Source organism: Chrysemys picta, chromosome 1 (genome assembly GCF_011386835.1).
Source record: "Chrysemys picta bellii isolate R12L10 chromosome 1, ASM1138683v2, whole genome shotgun sequence".
NCBI lineage: Eukaryota > Metazoa > Chordata > Testudines > Emydidae > Chrysemys > Chrysemys picta.
Genome location: NC_088791.1, coordinates 255,717,817 through 255,736,870, shown reverse-complemented (window position 1 = coordinate 255,736,870; position 19,054 = coordinate 255,717,817). Strand labels below are relative to the sequence as shown.

At 41.6% G+C, this 19,054-nt stretch overlaps 1 long non-coding RNA gene across 1 annotated transcript; it reads left to right on the top strand.

Moving 5' to 3' along the window:
* The first annotated feature begins 520 nt into the window (after positions 1-520).
* LOC122172506 (uncharacterized) lies at positions 521-18,534 on the top strand. Its single transcript, XR_006172881.2, has 3 exons — positions 521-666; positions 5,081-5,220; positions 17,978-18,534. It is a non-coding gene; the product is annotated as an uncharacterized LOC122172506 (long non-coding RNA).
* The last annotated feature ends 520 nt before the right edge of the window (positions 18,535-19,054 follow it).

The following is a 19,054-nucleotide window of genomic DNA, read 5'->3' as shown; positions in this document are numbered from 1 at the left end:
TGAAGTCCTGTTACATATTATAAACAAAGGGAGTTTTACAAATGAATGACTGAATGATCACCCCCTACAAAATTATAAAAATTGTAAAATATTTTGTTTGTGTTCAATGTAGTTGTATATTCAATGTGTTGTTACTGTCCCATACAGCCTCAAGAAAGTCCCAGTTAGACTAGGCGGTAGCAATGGTGTGTTGTAATGTATATTCTGATAGCTGTCTCTATACTGCAGTTGTTAAAATAGGAGATTTATGGTGCAACAGGAGGGAATTTGTTTGAACCATAAACCACTCAAGATATTAAGTATCAGTCTGTATCAGTTTTGTTTGCAGTTATTACCGTATACAGTCATAAGAGGTTGCCCCTCTATTTAGACCAATTTAAAGTATTATCAACCTTGATCTATACAATGAAATACAAGTGAAATACAAGTGTTCAGTTTGTGCTATCAAAGAAATAGTTTATTACATCTAAGTTGTGATTACATCAACGTTAATTCATATACTTTTTCTCCACAGTTTGTATCTCTGTGAGAGAATGAAGAAGCAAAGATTCTAGTAGCCACATACATTATGGACCTGTTCCAAAGCTCACTGAAGTCAATGAGAATCTTTCAGCTTACTTGTATACAGAGGTATGCATGATCTTATCATGAGGCAACAGAAACCAAGTAGGTATTTTTATCCTTAAAGTATATTCCATTGCTATCCTTAATTAATCCTTACATATATTTCCTATTCCATTAGTAGGGTTTAAGCATATCTTAAGTGATGTAGAGACCTTGGGTAGCCCCTTTTACAGAGGAATATATTTTACCCACTGTGCCTAGATATTTTGCCAAGTAACTCTTGGGTAGGTGTGTCAGAAATATTTAGATAGACAACACAATCCTCTGGGATATCAGACTTAGTTGCTGAAATGATTTGTAGTAAAGAGACTGCAAATAAGGAATGAGCTGCAGGAACAAATGAACTTCTAAGGGTATGTCTACACTGCAAAGTTGTCGACAAAACTATTGTCTTTCACGGGTACTTAAAAAAGCCCCGCCGCGAAAGCAGGGCCGGCTCCAGGCACCAGCCCTCCAAGCATGTGCTTGGGGCGGCACCTGGAGGGGGGCGGCGCTCACCTGGGGAGAGCGGGGCCGCAGCTGGGCTCACCGCCCTCCCCCGGCGCTCTGGCCAGTCGGGGAGAGCGGGGCCCCGGCCGGGCTCTCTGCCCTCCTCCCGGCGCTCCGGCCGGTCGGGGAGAGCGGGGCCGCAGCCGGGCTTGCCGCCCTCCCCTGCCGCCCTCCCCGCCGGGGGGGGGGGAGGGGCGGCAGGAGGCTTTTTTGCCTGGGGCGGCAAAAAAGTCAGAGCCGGCCCTGCACGAAAGACAAAAGCTTTGCCGATGCAAGTGGCAGTGTGAACGTGGCTTTGTCGGCAGGAGTGCTCGCGGAGCTGGAAGTATTTTGTTGGCAAAAGTGCTGACAAAGAGCGTTTATACACGCTGACTTTTAGCAACAAGGCTGGGTCAACACAGCCTTGTCGCTAAAAGCTGCATGGTGTAGACAGGTCCTAAGTAAAAAAGAGCTTCTTTTTATTCAGTAATCAAGAATGAGAGAATACAGAAAATATTTGATACTTCAGCAGAAACGTTTTGTTAGAGAATGGTTTCCATGATATGTCAACAGCCCTTTAAGCATACAGCATTTAATAATATTTACTTTTCTAGTTGTTATTCAGAAGTGTTTTGACATATGTTTCATTTGACCCATCCTGATTCTTTGCCATTTTCTGCCTGTAGGCACCTCACATTACTGCATTTCTATATCCTCCACAGTCGGTCTCTTTATGTGTTAGTGTTGTCTCTTGAGAAGATTGGGCAAAAGGAACACTGAGCTATGTGATTTGAACAGCTGACTAGACTGTCTAGTGTAAGGGCCCAGTCCTGTCCCCCTTGAACTCAATGGCAAAAATCTGATTGGAGCAGGATCAGACTTTCTGTAGAAGATGTCAGGGTCTGGAGAGTGTATAAATATTCCATTTATTTTTCCAGATTTTAAATCCAGATTTTAAAAACAATGCAGAAATATGCAGACTGGAATTCTACATATAGTTATGAGGTAATATCTCCTCCACAAAATGATATGTTAAAATGCTGCCTCAGTGCTTGATTGTGACTGGTTGTGACAGTGACTTAAAATTTACAAGTGAGGTAGATGAATACGGATATCAGAAATTTTTTTCTGAATCTGTCCTTACAAAATATAAATGTTAGGTTGAAATTATTAAGCATGATTATAGTCCGTGTAAACCTATTTTAAAGACTGAATTTTTAAAAAATCTGTTAGGGCCTGATTTTTAGATTGTTTCCTAGGAAAAATTCTATTTGAGACAAATCCTGGTTCCAATTAAGTTCAGAGGACAGCTTCTGTCAATTTAAATAGAACCAGAATTTGGGCAACTGATTTTAGAGAGAGTTTTCTGCATATAATCATAAAAGGATATTACTCCTAGTCAACAACTATACACTCTCAAGCCATTTCCCAGTGAGCAGGTGTGCACATCTCTCACTCACTCCCCTCTCCTCTCCCCAAACAAACAAACAAACAAACAAACAAAAACACCACCAGAAATGTCACTATTTTATAGGCTTGTGGGCAATCTCAGTGAGGAAGTCCATGATTGACTAGGCATGGAAATTGAACTACCTTCTCTCCCCTACCAGTGGTTCCTCCAAGCCAGGATTAAAGAAAATAGGTGGGGCAGGATGAGGAAGGGTTGTCCACGTAGCAGCTTTCATGAACACTAAATGCAGATGCACAAAATTGCAAGTAAAGAAAAACCTATATCTACATTCTGCAGAGAGAAGAACGACTGCATGCTCCTTGCAACATCATATGCACATTTGGGAAAAAAAATACAATGCTGATGCTTATAGATATAAAATATAGAAATATGTCCAAAACATTCATGTTTTCAGTATGTAAATAAAATAATTTGTCAAAGTATTTTTTTATATTGAAGTTGGAACCATTTGGAATACAGCATTTGAGCTCTGCTCAGAAATCTTAGCTTTTATTGTTTTAAATACTAAGTAGGGATATTTACTCTACTTTCACAAAGATTGGATTACAATTTCCCATGATTAAAATTGATGAAACTCCATAATCATTATGGGACTGTAACTACCACTATGGAACTTCGGAAATAAAGTCCAACATGAGACACAGTAGATAGATATTGAAAATACTGCATGTTTGTACTACACCATCAGACCAACATTTAAGATGGAGTCAATTTTCAAACTCCTACAAAAGCAATTATGGGTGGTATATAAGACATTTTCAAAGAAGAGTACACTCCCATATGCAGAGCATCACGTTATTAGATCAGTGGTGGATGGAGACTGGGAAGGGCTATGAATCTAGACCACATAAACTGCCTTTTTAAGAAATGTCAGGTGGACAAGAGTCATTCTGTTCTGACAGTCATAGATGAGTGAAACCGATAACTAAGAAAAATTAGATTTGTTAACAAATAACAAAATCCAGCAGATACTGTAGTGTCACTTGATGGCATGCCCATAACTTGAATACTGTATGCCGTTCTGGTCACCTATCTTAAAAAAATATATATTAGAATTGGAAAAGATACAGAAAAGGGCAACAAAAATATTGGGGATATATGGAACAGCTTCCATATGAGGAGAAATTTTAAAAAGTAGGACTGTTCAGCTAAGAAAAGAAACAACTAAGGGGGGATGTGATAGAGGTCTATAAAGTTGTGACTGTTGTGGAGAATGTGGATAGGGAAGTGTTATTTACCCCTTCACATAACACGAGAACTAGGGGCCACCGAGTGAAATTAATAGGCAATGGGTTTAAAACAAACTAAAGGAAGTATTTCTTCACGCAGTGCACAGTCAACCTGTAAACCTCATTGCCATGGATTGTTGTGAAGACCAAAAGTGTAACTGGATCCAAAGAAGAACTAGATAAATTCATGGAGGATAAGTCCATGACCTGGCCCCACCCACACTCCACCCTCAGGCCCCCTCCTGCTTTCTGCCAGTGCAGACTGCGGCTCTTCCCCTGTTGCCGGGGCCACGGGCTGGGGCTGAGGCTAGTGGGGGCCGGCCTTTAGCCCAGGACTCCGGGCTGCTGGAGCCAGAGCTTGTGCCAACCACCTGGTGCGCAGGGGCTGGGAGCGCTGGTGGCCACGGCACCTGCCTGCCCACCCAGTGCTCGGGGGCTGGAGGCTCTGGGGGCCACGCTGCCCGCCTGCCCAGCACTCCAGGGCTGCGGGGGGGGGGCACCTCCTGCCTGCCCAGAACTCTGGGGCTGGGGCCACATTGCCCACCCAGCACTCCGGGGCTGGAGGCACTCAGGCAGCCTGGGGCTGGGGGTAAGCTGGTGGCCACAGGGGTGGGGGGTGGCTCTGGGCTCCGGTGGAGGAAGGGGGGCAGGAAGAGTGGGGCCCCAGGTAGAAGAAGGGGCAGGCCGGGCCAGCGACTAGCCTCCCTGAACCTGCAGTTCACCCGTCGCCCATGCCAGGGACACAAGCCCATACTCCCAGTGCCACTAAACCTTCAATGGCCCGAAGCTGGGGCTGGGAGTGGACTACAGGGGATGGATCAATCAAAATTGCCCTGTTCTATTCATTCCCACTAAAGCATCTGGCACTGGTCACTGTCAGGGACAGGATACTGAGCTAGATGAACCACTGTATGCCCATTCTTAAGTTCTTACTTTATGGTCTTATAGTATGCACTTTACATTAGTGCCAAATCCTCGATGGTGTAAACTGGCATAGCTCTATGAGCTGAGGCTGTTCTAAGTAATCCTGTGGGTTGAATCAACCTCTGACAACTCTGAAGAACAGAGCAATGCAAGTGTAGCTTTCAAACACCTTTGCCCAAACCCAGGTCCACAGGCTGGTTGGACAGACCCAAGGATCAGGGCCATTATGTTTCAGCAGTGGCAACTGTCTCTGTAGGGTGAGTCCTTTGCTAGTATTATTATTATTAGTAGTAGTAATACTACATTATTAGTAGCTTTGCATCTGTATTACCTTGGGTTTTCTTTTCTTTCTCTCTCTCTCAAGATACATAGAGTCCGGTCTGCACAGTACTTGGATGGGAGTCTCTAAAGAAAACCCAGTTGTAAGTGGCACTCTTCTATTTGGATCAGCAATGAAATAATATCCTAGCATGGTTAAAAGAAGGTACTGAGCTGCTGTTTCAGGTGAGAAGTGATCATTATAGTTCCATAGAGCTTTCCACACTGTTAGATTGTAACCCTAGAATACTGGGTTGTTATTTTCTACCTACCTAAACTTTCCCTGAATTTTCAGTTAGATAGCCTTTTCTAATTTTCCCTCCTAAAAATCTGTTGTGTGATGTTACAGAACAGCTGTTATATTCTACCTTATCAGTAGATGAGTGTTCACTACATATACATGCCTGCATCATCCGAATGGTTCACTACATATCCATGTCTCCTCACCTAATGGGTTATCTGTGGTAAGCTTTAGGGGGAGGAGAAGGGGACTGGCCATACTGTATTACCATTTTGTGTTGTCCTGTAGGATTTCCTCATGGATATTCAGCAGAATGTTTGTACTGTTGGAAGATGTATTAGTTCCCGTGGGGCCCTCTCTATGGCTGCTTATGAGCAGTCACCATTGGGATACAAAGCCAATAATAGCAGAACTCTTGAGGGACCAGAGAAACAGCATGGATACTCCAGTCTCTTCTGAAGGGAGGAGCAATTCCTCAGGAAATCCCAGGAGCCACGGGGTTAGGACAACTCCCACACTTAATCCCAAAAATCTTGCTTGTTTTATGATCCACTAGAATGTTGCCACTCTCCAAAGATCACAGACATTCTATTAACCAGTTCCCAGCATTTGGGTTGATGCTTCTTTGAAAAGGTTTGTTTTAGGTAAAAATTGTCAAATTACAAAAATTCTGAAGGTCTTTGTATACTACTTTCCTTTGCAAGAGAATATGAAACCAGTCACTGATGTATACATTTTATGTATGTGAATAGAGGGGATAAAAGCACAAAGTTGAGTTGAAATTTGAAAAAGTAGCAATAGTCTTTCTTTCTTTTGTTTTTTTGGTTTACATTTCAGTGTCCGGCATTCCAGAAGGTGAAGGTGCCTAATGCACACATAGCAGAAAGCAATAGCCAACCTTTGATGGAATCATAATTGTTTTAGTCTCCTCAGATTTAATGTAGTGGGATCTGTCTGACTTAACTATTTTACAGCTGAATAAGTGACCCCAAAACTTTGCATTCAGAGCGATTATATGGTTGCATGACACTCCATGCAGGACGTGGAATTCATGAACTGATGAACAGATCATCATGCTCTATTAATATAGTATTTCAGTTGGAAAAGAGAGAATCTTGATCCTATATTTTCCATTTTTCACAAGTTTTCAAGAATAAGTGAGAGAAAACAAAGAAAATAGAATTTTATTATAGATAATGGTGTAATAAATATATGTCAGTTAGGATATGAGACATATTTTATATATTGCATTAACTAGCATATGTATAGTATATACAACAGGAGACAATTGCTGGTGCCCACTATATTTAAGATTGTCTAATAATTTCAATCAATCATACTCTTTCCTGTTTTCTCTTTATAATGCCTTTCTAAATTATTATTCTTTGGGGCCTAGTCTCTGTCCAAAAGTGATTTTTTTTAAAGTTTAGCAAATTTTCTTTATCCACTTTTGAGTTTAGCGGAGATGTCTATTTTTTCCTATATAAAAGAAACCTTCCAAACTATAACCAGACCTTTTTAGAATGGGGTAGAGAAAAAATGTCTTAAGTTTGAAGACTGAAATTTAACATGACCATAACCCTCAGTGAGGGCCAGCGCCTTTCATCCAGATTGGACACTCATTTATAGTATGTGCCATGTACACCAGACATCAGTGGGATTGAATAGGTTATAAGTGATGGCAAAATATATCCCTTTGGTTTGAAAAATAATGACTTTGGTTTCACAGATACACCTCTACCCCGATATAACATGACCCGATATAACACGAATTCGGATAGAACGCGGTAAAGCAGTGCTCCAGGGGGGTGGGGCTGCGCACTCCGGTGGATCAAAGCAAGTTCGATATAACGCGGTTTCACCTATAATGTGGTAAGATTTTTTGGCTCCCGAGGACAGCGTTATATCGAGGTAGAGGTGTATATGATTGAAAATTGTGTATTGAGCATACTCACTAGGCAATCTTAAAGCTACACATACAGGCTTGTAAAGTGTTCAGCTTCTTAGTTCTGTGCTTCTTCGCTCAAAGAAGCAGCACTTGTATCATCTACAAGATGATAGCCTTGGAGGAAGGAATTTACAAGCTCCACAAAATGATTAGTTCTAGATTTCTTCTCCCTCCTCCTTCCCCCTTCCCTCCACACACCTTTTCAAATTCATTTTCCTTAAAGAAATCTAAGAAAATTAGCATTAATGCATCATTAAGGTTGCAAGATCAAGCGCTTTAAAGTCAGGAAATTCCCATAGTTAAAATTGCAATGGCAAGATCTATATGATCTGTGTCTCCCTCAAAATGTCCGACATATATTGTAACTACAGATAGGCTCAAACTACAGCATTTAGATCTGGAATCTGATCATCTCAAGATTCAGACGTTTTCAGATTTCCCCCCAAAATGTATAAAACTAGGGTCCAAATGCAACATTCAAATCCAAATCTGGGTTCAGATTCTGAACATCCTCTTGTTCAGGGAAGTTCAGAGATCGAGGTTTGGTCCAGGCCTATTTCTAGTTCTAACTATTGTGTAAGAATCTGACCATTTCATCAGAAGCCCATGTGCAGCCTCTGTGATGGGATATACAAACCCAACAGTGGACAACAAAGGGTTAAGGGTTAAGACTTGGAGAGACTGGAAGAGGAGCTTAAAAGGAAAGCAGAGCAGCTCACTTGTTGGCAGACCAGGGAAGAGAATGGACCTTTAGCTCCTGTGGAGAGGGATGACTTAAGACAGGAGCTTCCCGGACAATACTGTTTGACGATCCCTCCCTGAAGGAAGGGAAGGCCAGATCTTGATGCACCCTGAGAGGGAGTCATTCCCTTCTGTATTTTACTAAGTCAGTCTATTTGAGTTAATTCCCCTTGCTTATTGGTCATAGACTGCCCCAGAATGGGAGAGAATTTAAAGTGACCTGGCTGGAGGGCAAAATCACAGGAAGCAGCAGGCTACTATAGAGGCAGAGCAGCCATTGACAGGAGACACCCAGTGGAAAGAGAGCTGCTATGCCATGCCTAGCCATAAAGAGGGGCCACCAGTGAGTTGACCCCTTCACAAGCTCTCCTTGGCTTCAGTGGGAGTTGAATGTACGAAACTGAGTGTCTGATCAGCCCCTTGAGTTCACTATTGAGTAATAAGTTTAGGAGTTAGCTGCTGGAGCCCGAGTATTTTCAGATATGTCCCCCGAGCCATTTGAATAATTAGGGTTTATCTGAATTAATTAATTTTCTGCTAATGCTAGTCACGCTTAGTAACATGACCAACTGTAGATTAAGAAATTAGTAGGCAGTTCTGTACAGTATTTGAAACCCAGTGTGAAGCTTGTTTTGGAAACAAAAATGTCTAACAATAATGCAAAGATGTGGCAAAATTATAGGTTTAAAATATTACGTTTGGTCAAACTAACCAAATGTATACAGAACCATCAAAATGGAACTTCCAGAATGAAAGGTCACTATTACCAACTAAGGTACACTGACCCAGTGCCACACAGATCTCCATGAAAATTTTTATTTGAAAGGGCAGAATTTGGCCCCTAAAAATGCTGAGAAGTGTCCAACTTGTGTACTCTGCTTTCAGAGATAAAGTCCACAGCCTGACCAGAGACAGCTGGCCAGTATGCTTTTTTTACATGCACATATATTTTGTGGGTTTTGCTGAGTGAGGACTTATTTTATTTCAGTGGAGAAAGCACTCAGTCCCAAAATATTATAAACAAAAATATTGGAAACAATTCTATTCAATCAATTTGTATACTTTTTTTTTTGCTGCATATATTATATCAAAACAATGGATTTTATATACACATTGCTAGTTCAGACTGATATTTTAGATCAACCTTTCAATCTAAAATGAATGTAGCTGGTTCTATAGGCCACACCCAAAGGTTAGCAGGAAAGGGTTTAGTCATCTTGATTTGGCTACTAGAGGGAGGGCAGTTTGCTGCTTTAGGTGCAGGGATTTGCAGGATAGCAAAAGAGGGCCAGCTTTGGAGAATTCTGTTCTATATAGATTCCGTGTGGTTCACCTCTATTTTCTCCCTCACCTTCATTTCATAAACAAATGGGGGTCATGGTGAATAAGTGCCCAGCATGGGTGTGATTAAAAATATGATTCTGTTTATCTTGCGGAATAGAAACAAGCATTACCCTATGACCTTCCCCTAAACTAGGACTGAACCCCAAATCATGTTATATCTGAAAGGGAGCTCCTTGGGGGTAGGGAGAGCAGCAGCAGCAAGTATGAAGCAGCTCAGTGGCTGAAACCAGCAAGAGGTATACTTTCTTCTAAAACAAATGATACATGATGGTTATTTATACTAAGGAAAGAAAATCAGGTAGAAGCACATATTGGAGGTGTTCCTGATGCTGTATTAATATGCTGAACTGCTGTGCTTTTTGAAATCAAACCTAGAGTACAAAACACCTTTTCCACTAATTGTGGAGAATCAAATTTAGACAAAATTGTCTCAAAAGATCTCTAAACACTTCCTCCTGTGAAGCTTCCTGCAAGCCTAAAGCCCACAATTTTTAGATTAAAATAGCTTTCCCTTTTTCTTTTGTTAATATACATTCTATGTAAAGAGCTTTTTAATGCAGCTTTTCAGTATAGATTCATACTTTCAAACTCCATGCGCACAGCATTCTGACATATGTTAACATTAATTTCCATAGTTTCAAATGTTCAGTTCTTCTTTCTAACCTTTCTCCATATCTTTAATAGTAATGAAACTGCATTTTAGGGGGCATCAGGCAATTCCAAGATATTTTCCCCCAGAATAACTGAGTTACCAGTGAGAAAGGGCAGAAGAGGAAGGAGCAGATGCACCTGTCTCTTCCACAACTCAGTCTATACCTTCTTCACACAATGCACAGTCAACCTGTAGGAACTTGTTGCCAGAGGATGTTGTGAAGGCCAAAAATATAATTGGTTAAAAATATAATTAGATAAGTTTGTGGAGGACAGGTCCATTAATGGCTATTAGCCAAGATGATCATAGACACAACCCCATGCTCTGGGTGTCCTTAAACCTCCAACTTCTAGAAGCTGGGACTGAATCACAAGGGATGGATAACTCAATAATAGCTCTGTTCTGTTCCTTCCCTCTGAAGCATCTGGCACCCACTACCATCAAAAGATGGGATACTGGGCAAGCTGGACCATTGGTCTGACCCAGTATGGCTGTTCTTATTAATGTAATTAAGTTTCTTAATCTGCTGTTGCTGAGTCTGTTTTATTTCATTAGCACTTTATCCCCACACTTCTCCCTCTTATCAGTTAGAAAAGAGAAAAGGAAAGGAAAAAAGTACTTAGGTCAGGTGATGCAAAAGCAGTGGGTCCTGTGTGAGAAAAAGAAAATGTCAGCCATTTATATACAGCTAAGGAAGCAGTTGCTAGTAAAAGATCACTTAATCAAAGTAATATATTTAATTTGTATATTATTTAAATAATAAATGTACCACCAGACAATTTTTGGAAGGTAATACTGACACAGGGGCTGATCTTGCTTCGTGGGAACTCAGTGAAAGTTTTACCAAGGACCTCACTGGGAGCAGAATCAGGCCCAAAATAATTAAACCACTTAATTGCTTCGAAAAGTCCATAGCAAAGTCCAGTAAGCACAAAAGAGAATATGTATTTTAAATAAACTGCCATCCAAAAATAATATTCCGATGGTGCAAGAGGGAGCTGGCATTTTATTTTCATTCCCCTCCTCCCAGAAATGACGTAAGCAGGGGCCATGTAATGTCACACAGCCCACTGAATTTGGGAGCACAGGAGAAATGGTATTTTATGCTGCCCACATGCCATCCCGGAAGGGCTGTTGGCTGGGGCTGCTGGTGATAACAGTGGGGTGAGCAGGCCCTTGTGATTTTGAATACAAGTGTGTATCTATAACTGGGTGTGAAAAGCCACTTGAGTGAGGTTGGCTGAGTTAAGGTTCCATTTTAAAAAGCTAGTTAGATGTTGCTAAATTATTAAATTAAATATGATAGAGAAGTAGTATTCAGTGAATGATTTAACTGAGCAATACAGCAAGGTACATGTTGTATGTTAAGCTGTCTAAGAAATTCCAGTTTTGTCTTATATCTTACAGACAAAGGCCATATTTTAAGGCATATGCATGAGGTGGCAGAGATGAAGGTGTATGATAAACCTTTTGTAATTTCTTGACTTTTCAGAACTTAATTTCTCTACCTTAGCAGGTGTTAAATAGGTTTTTTTTTGTGTGTGTAGTATTAATGGAGGCCAGAATTTTCAAATTTGGATGCATAAAGATAGGCACCTAAACAGAACTGGCATGATTGTCAGTGGTGTTGAGCACAGCCCTCGTTAACCTCAGTGGGAGTTGCTGGTGCTCACCACCTGTGAACATCAGACCTTATTCAGGTGCTTTATGTTAGGCACCCAAATGTGAATATTTGGGGCATATTTCCCAATGTGCAACATATTTGAAGTTTTTCTCCCCATAAGGATAGAAGGTCACCAGGGAGAGAGGACATCCATACAAGAATGGGAAGTGAGACTGAAACTGAAGCCAGGTTTCAGAGTGGTAGCCATGTTAATCTGTAACAGCAAAAAGAACGAGTACTTGTGGCACCTTAGAGACTAACAAATTTATTTGAACATAAGGCTTTAGCCCACAAAAGCTTATGCTCAAATAAATTTGTTAGTCTCTAAGGGGCCACAGTACTCCTTGTTCTTTTTGAAACTGAAGAGACTCTTAACAACATATTTACATGGTCATGCTGAGGATTCTTTAGGACAAGATGGTAAGTCACAAAATATCTTCTCCTGAAAAGAGGTGGCTAGGGACATAAATGGAAAACAAAGGACAGGACAGTGGTTTGCCATTAGTTAGAAGAAAGATTTGCAAAACATTTTAAGGGATCAGACATGGAGAAACATTATGAAAAACACAGCTGAAGTATGTTTTAGAGACAGAAGATCTTGTTACCCTACTAATTTGTCATTCTCTGTAAATATTGTTGACATTGTGGAACAAGGAAAGTTGCGGGCAATACACTGAACATAGATCTGCAACAAGCTTTTAAAGTAAGTTAACAAGGGTTCATGTGTAGTATGACAAGTTAACATACTGCAACTGGGCACGCTTCTGTTAGATACTGATTAGCAGGGCCACTGAGAGCGGGTTTGGGCCCTGGTGAAAATTTTTTTTCAGGCTCCTCAGCAAGGGCCGACGAGGGGTAGGGAGGAAGCCGGGCCCTGGACCCCCTTCCGGACTGCCAGGCCCCAGTAATTTGTATTGGCTTCCCCCCTCTCTCATCCATCCTGCTGATTAGGCTTCTGTTCCACTGAAGTTAGTAGGAATTAAGGGGGTGGATTAATGAAAGGATGTGGCTCAAATTAGCCATAGAGGGAGCCTTACAATAAGGAGGGAAGTTACTAGTAAATAGGCTGACCAGACAACAAGTGTGAAAAATCAGGACGGGGGCTGGAGGTAATAGGAGCCCATATAAGAAAAAGACCCAAAAATGGGGATTGTCCCTATAAAATCGGGACGTCTGGTCACCCTACTAGTAAAGGGATCAGAGTTAAATCACATTTAATTCTTTATGTAAACAACATGAATGGCATTACTCAAACCAAGATATTCAAGTTTACAATTAACAGAAATAATGAACAACAATGCTGCTAGATCAGGGGTAGGCAACCTTTCAGAAGTGGTGTGCCGAGTCTTCATTTATTCTCTTTAATTTAAGGTTTTGCGTGCCGGTAATACATGTTAACGTTTTTTAGAAGGTCTCTCTCTCTCTAAGTCTATATTATATAACTAAACTATTGTTTTATGTAAAGTAAACAAGGTTTTCAAAATGTTTAAGAAGCTTCATTTAAAATTAAATTAAAATGCTGATCTTACGCCGCCAGTCTGCTCAGTCCGCTTCCAGCCTGGGGTTCTGTTCACCTAGGCCTGCAGTGGGCTGAGCGGGGTGACTCGAGGTCAGGGCAGAGGGCTGGAGTGTGTGTGGAGGTGCAGGGCAGAAGGCTGGGTGTTGGGGGTGACTTGAGGTCAGGGCAGAGGGCTGGGTTGTGTGTGGAGGTGCAGGGCAGAAGGCTGGGGGGAGGTCAGGGCAGAGGGCTGGGGGTCCAGGGCAAAGGGCTGGGATGTGTGTGGAGGTGCAAGGCAGAAGGCTGGGTGTTAGAGGCGACTCAAGGTCAGGGTAGAGAGTTGGGCGGGGTGGGGGGTGCAAGGCAGAAGGCTGGGTGTTGGGGGGAGGTCAGGGCAGAGGGCTGGGATGTGTGTGGAGGTGCAGGGCAGAAGGCTGTGTGTTGGTGTGGGGGGATGCAGGGCAGAAGGCTGGGTGTGGGTTGGGGTGGGGGTCAGGGCAGAGGGCTGGGGTGTGTGTGGAGGTGCAGGGCAGAAGGCTGGGATATGTGTGGAGGGTGCAGGGCAGATGGGTTGGGGGGCATGGGGGGTGCAGGGCAGAGGGCTGGGGCTGTAGGGGTGCAGGGCAGAGGGATGGGTGTCTGTTGGGGTGGGGAGGTGCAGGGCAGAAGGCTGGGTGTGTGTTGGGGTGGGGAGGTGCAGGGCAGAAGGCTGGGGTGCTCGGCTCGTGGGGGTGCTCCCAGCCCCCTGCCCTGCGCGGCTCATGGCAGGGGCTGGGAGGGATATGCTCTGTTCCACCCGCTTCCCCCAGGCTTGTCCCTACCTCTCTCTGCCTGCTCCATACCCCTAATGATTTTTGTTGCCCTTTTCTGAACCTTTTCCAATTCCAATATATTTTTTTGAGATGGGGCGACCACATCTGCATGCAGTATTCAAGATGTGGGCATACCATGAATTTATATAGAGGCAACAGGATATTTTCTATCTTATTATCTATTCCTTTCTTAATGATTCCCAACATTCTGTTCGCTTTTTTGACTGCCGCTGCACATTAAGTGGATGTTTTCAGAGAACTATCCACAATGACTCCAAGATCTCTTTCTTGAGCGTTAGCAGCTAATTTAAACTTCATCATTTTGTACGTATAGTTGGGATTATGTTTTCCAATGTGCATTACTTTGCATTTATCAACATTGAATTTCATCTGCCATTTTGTTGCCCAGTCACCCAATTTTGAGAGATTCTTTTGTAGCTCTTCACAGTCTGCCTAGGACTGAAGTATCTTGAGTAGTTTTGTATCATCTGCAATTTTTGGTCTGTTTACCCCTTTACCGCACTGTTTACCCCTTTTTCCAGATAATTTATGAATATGTTGAATAGGACTGGTCCCAGTACAGATCCTTGGGGGACACCACTATTTACCTCTCTCCATTCTGAAAACTGACCATTTATTCCTACCCTTTGTTTCCTATCTTTTAACCAGTTACCACTCCATGAGAGGACCTTCCCAAGACTGCTTACTTTGCTTAATAGTCTTTGGTAAGGAACCTTGTCGAAGGCTTTCTGAAAATCTAAATACACTATATTCACTGGATCCCCTTTGCCACATGCTTGTTGACCCCCTCAAAGAATTCTAGTAGATTGGTGAGGCATGATTTCCCTTCACAAAAAGCATGTTGACTCTTCCCCAACAAATTATGTTCATCTATGTGTCTGACAATTTTGTTCTTGACTATAGTTTCAACCAGTTTGCCCGGTACTGAAGTTAGGTTTACCAGCCTGTAATTTCCGGGGTCACATCTGGAGCCCTTTTTAAAATTGGCGTCACATTAGCTATCCTCCAGTCATTTGGTTACAGACTACAGTTGTTAGTCCTGCAATTTCACATTTGAGTTCCTTCAGAACTCTCGTGTGAATACCATCTGGTCCTGGTTACTTATTACTGTTTAGTTTATCAATTTGTTCCAAAACCTCCTCTAATGACACCTCAATTTGGGATAATTCCTCAGATTTGTCACCTAAAAAGACTGGCTCAGGTTTGGGAATCTCCCTCACATCCTCAACCATGAAGACTGATGCAAAGAATTCATTTAGATTCTCCACAATGGCCTTATCGTTCTTGAGTGCTCCTTTAGCATCTCAATTGTTCAGTGGACACACTGGTTGTTTAGCAGGCACCCTGCTTCTCATGTACTTAACATTTTTTTTGCTATTACTTTTTGAGTCTTTGTTTAGCTGTTCTTCAAATTCTTTTTTGGCCTTCCTAACTATATTTTGACACTTCATTTGCCAGAGTTTATGCTCCTTTCTATTTTCCTCACTAGGATTTAACTTCCACTTTTTAAAGGATGCCTTTTTGCCTCTCACTGCTTCTTTTACTGTGTTTTTACGGTGTCTTTAAAAAGTTTCCATGCAGCTTTGCAGGGATTTTACTTTTGGTGCTGTACCTTTTAATTTCTGTTTCACTAATCTCATTTTTGTGTAGTTCCCCTTTCTAAAATTAAATGCTACAGTGTTGTGCTGCTGTGGTGTTTTCCGCCCTCAGGGATGTTAAATTTAATTATATTATGGTCACTATTACTAAGTGGTCCAGATATATTCACCTCTTGGACCTGATCCTGTGCTCCACTTAGGACTAAATCAAGAATTGCCTCTCCTCTTGTGGGTTCAAGGACTAGCTGCTCCAAGAAGCAGTCATTTAAGGTGTCAAGAAACTTTATCTCTGCATCCTGTCCTGAGGTGATATGTAGCCAGTCAATATGGGAATAGTTGAAATCCCCCATTATTATTGAGATTTTTGTGCTCTAATCTCCCTGAGCATTTCACAGTCATTATCACCATCCTGGTCAGGTGGTCAGTAATATATCCCTACTGCTATCTTCTTATTCAAGCATGGAATTACTATCCATAGAGATTCTATGGTACAGTTTGGTTCATTTAAGATTTTTACTTCATTTGATTCTATACTTTTTTTCACATATAGTTCCACTCCTCCACCAGCACAACCTATTCTTTCCTTCCAATATTTTTTGTACCCTGGTATTACTGTGTCCTATTGATTATTCTCATTCTACCAAGTTTCTGTGATGCCTATTATATCAATATCCTCATTTAATATGAGGCACTCCAGTTCACCCATCCATAGGTGCCGACTTCTAATGGTGCCGGTGGGTGCTCAACCACCCTTTACCCCTGGCCCCACCCCGACTTCACCCCTGCCCTGCCTCCTCCTGCCCCCATTCCAACCTCTTCCCCAAAGTCCCCTCCCCAACTCCGCCCCTTCCCTGCCCCTATTCGACTCCTTCCCCAAATCCCTGCCACAGCCCCGCCTCCTCCTCCCTCCCTCCCGGAGCTTGCTACAGTTGTTTGGTGGTGGCAAGTGCTGGGAGGGAGTGGGGAGGAGTGGGGATGTGGTGCGCTCAGGGGAGGAGGCAGAGGTGAGGTAGGGTGTGGGGGAGCGGGGCAGGGAGCTTGGCTGCTGGTGGGTGCAGAGCCCCCACTAATTGTTCTCAGCACCCACTAAGTTGGTGCCTATGCACCCATCTTATTATTTAGACTTCTAGCATTGGTATATAAGTACTTTAAAAGCTTCTCACTTTTCAGCTGTCTCCCATTGCATGATGTAATTGAATGAGACTTTTTTTCATTTGACTGTTTCTCATCAGATCCTACCTGTATTTTATCATCTTCCATCCTCTCCTCATTAGGACATAGACAATCTCCATTAATAGATCCTCCCCTGATGGATGTCTCTGTCCGAACCACATGCTCCTCCACACCTGTCGGCTTTCCCCCAGCCCTTAGTTTAAAAACTGCTCTACAACCTTTTTAATTTTAAGTGCCAGCAATCTGGTTCCATTTTGATTTAGGTGGAACCCATCCTTCCTGTATAGGCTCCCTATAACAAGGTTGTTGCTATCATGGTTTGAGACATAGACTAGACTGGGCCAGATTGTAGACATGTATACCCCTCCCCTCAGTCCCAAAAGGAAGGCACAGCAAATATGGAGCTCTCGAAGGACTGTATCTTTCTTTGAGGATTAGTTTTTCCCCTTCCATGTGCTTCTACCTGGGAGTATCCAGCCCTACATACATAACAGCATGTGACATGTCAAGCAAGGAAAGTTAAATATATCAATTTTATGTAATACATCCTGAATTGTAATTTGCACTCTGCTACAGATTCTCTGCCTGACCTTGTTAAAGTCATTTAACTGCTCTGTATCTCATTTTCCTCACCTGTAAGTAAAACCAAGATACTATTACTTACTCTTTTACATCAGATGGGCTTTGTGAGGATTGATTAAAGTATATACATCACTATGACAATGTTAAGGGCTATGTTTAATTAATAATTTCATTTATTATCTATGTCATAATTTATATGATGGCGGGGGGTGGCAAGATGGTTACTGTAAATTAATCCATAACTCAGTAGTGGTACAATGGCAGCTAAGCCACTATTATAGAGTTCGGTGATGTACTTATATGACAAACATTAGAAATACATATTGTTTTAAGCTCTTCACAAAGTGATTATGTTGCATTGTTATAATCTGTAGTTGCTTCAGTGAATCTGACTTTTTTGTGTAAGTATCTTGTCAACATTTTGTAGTTTATAAACAAGTCTAAAAATAGATTTAAAGCATGCTTTAATGGAGTAGTTCAGTAGTGTAAAACAACAGTACCTCTGTCTCCATATATTTTCCACTATGTTCAGTCTCTTCCCTGAGGTGTTGGACTTCAGACATGTTTTATTAACATTCTACAGTTGTACCCTTCTGACTAACCAGCCATTAGCTGGCTCACTGATCCTTAACTGCAGATCACTCTCTTATATAGGCTGCATTTCCCTTAGGTTCCAAAATAATTAGTCTCACGGCTATGGATGTGATTTCCGTTTAAAGGAATGTAGAAGCAGCACCTCAATCACTGCTGGTGAGTATCCTTATTCATGTTATGTGCCTTCTGTGGTTAGTATTTATAGAATACCATATTCTAATTCTACTTAACAATTAGACTAACACCAGAGAGAGTTACGTTTGCCTTCCAGCACAATTTTCAGCACAGTGAGCAAGGAGTTACACATACAGAGCTCCCATAGCAACATGTTATTGTTAACTGAAGTTGGGTGCATAGCTCCATGTACTAAAAATTCACTAAGGACCAACTTAGCTGTCAAATTGGACACTGGTGAAGTATCTGAGGGCAGAATACTCCTGTAACCACATAAGGGTATTCTATGGTAATGGAATAACCCCTAACACTGCAATATTACTATTATAAGTTGTAGTGTTTTGGACCACTACTAAACAAAACTACATTACTAAACAATAATGTGCTCCTTTTTTTTGTAAGGAGTGAACCTAAAGTCTTCATTATTACAGAACATTTGAGTATCACTTCTCAAATAGTAATGCATTGAAAGCCCATAAATCTTCAGTTCTTTGATATCAAAATTATATTTTTAATCCACTACAACAACCCCCTTTGAATGTATTGCTACCAGGAAAAAAAGCAGTACCTTTATTTCAGAATACAGGTGGAGAGGCGGTAATGTAATCAGATACTGATATCTCCTTTCAGTCAGCATCTACATGTATTCAACTTAAATGTCAATATTAAAGGGAAACAAAGTGAGATCAATTAAAAAAAATCCTGACATTGATGGAATAGCAAAATCAATAGGTGTATTATTTACATAACCCACCTTCTTCTGGGATCAAAAGAAAAAACTGAAAGAGGGTAAAAATACCTGACAGCTGAAGAGTTTCATTTAATATAGTCACTTTAACAAAAACTCAAGTAGGTCCAGTGGTCCTAATTAAATTAATTAGGTGCCAAAAATGTTTAGCTATTATAATCTTTTACATTTTATCCAGTGGCTTTCATCGTACTGGACACATCAAAAGAAGTCATCTACCAACAGTAAGAG